Source organism: Diospyros lotus, chromosome 5 (genome assembly GCF_014633365.1).
Source record: "Diospyros lotus cultivar Yz01 chromosome 5, ASM1463336v1, whole genome shotgun sequence".
Lineage (NCBI taxonomy): Eukaryota > Viridiplantae > Streptophyta > Magnoliopsida > Ericales > Ebenaceae > Diospyros > Diospyros lotus.
The window spans coordinates 26,787,994-26,789,194 of record NC_068342.1 but is presented as its reverse complement, the minus strand read 5'-3'; positions in this window follow the sequence as shown (position 1 = coordinate 26,789,194).

Below are 1,201 nucleotides of genomic sequence, written 5' to 3'. Positions count from 1 at the left end.
ATTTACTCAGATTCGCCCATAACTATATTTCTTTTGTTTTCCTTTTATTTAATTAATTACGATTCTTGCTGCACCATAATTTTTCATTTTGGTTAGCGGGAAATTGTGATTTTGAGGCTCAATGAAAATGTACAGATGTGCTCTATTTCTTTCGAACTTGAGATTCTCGACGGCTGCTAAAGACTTTGATTTTACTATTCCTTTTTTTGAAGGTAATATTTTGTTCTACTGTTGTCTTTTTCTTTATCCTATTGACGTGGGATTGAGGTTTGATACGTTGTTCTCTTCTTATTCCTTGCCCTTTTGGTTTGGCATATATTTGATGAGGTTGGGGTGGAAAAATTACATTTACCAATGCGAGATAAATAATAGTTAAATATTGCCTTAAGGGTTTTATTATAAAGGGTACCGTGTAACTTATGCGTACTTATCGTTGAAAATAAATGCCACACCTTGCATAAGACATTGGTGACGAACTCAATATTGATATATGTCTTAGTTGATTGCTAGCCTTCACAAAGCAAGATCTAACCAAGTATAATCTGTTTGTAGAAATGTTTCATAATAACTGATAAGAACTTAGTTCCATGATAGAAGATAATTTTGACCATGTGAGCTACTATCCTTGCAATTTTCATGAGGATGGCACTGATTATGTAGCCTCGTTTGTTCCCAAGTTTCTGTTGTGTTTTTGGCTGTTATAACTTTAAGTCAGTTTGGATAACCTTTTTGTAGTTAAATATGGTTTGGTTTTATAGGAATATTAAGTAACACTGTTGAATTGCATATGTTTGAAGTACATGGAGATGATATTGGGGTTATTATATCAACAGGTGTTATTATTGGTGGGATATGAATGTTTAGTCTGTTCCTTGTCACCTAAAATTTTGCCATTGCTGGGGGAAACGATATGGGTGTTGGATTGTGCCTTTTAAGTATTTCTTTCAGAATTCTAAAGTTTCTTGAACATTTATTCTTTATAGAATGCTGTTTTGATTCCCTCATGGATTTTGGTATCTAAATTCTATTGAGAGATGTTATCCTCCTGCGTTTTTTGAACTTGCAAAGACTATAATATGCTATCCTTTTATTTAAGTACTCAGGTTCTCCCATAACTATTTTTCTTTTTCTTTTCTTTTATTTAATTAATTACGATTCTTGCTACCCCTTAATTTTTTATTTTTGTTAGCGTGAAATTGTG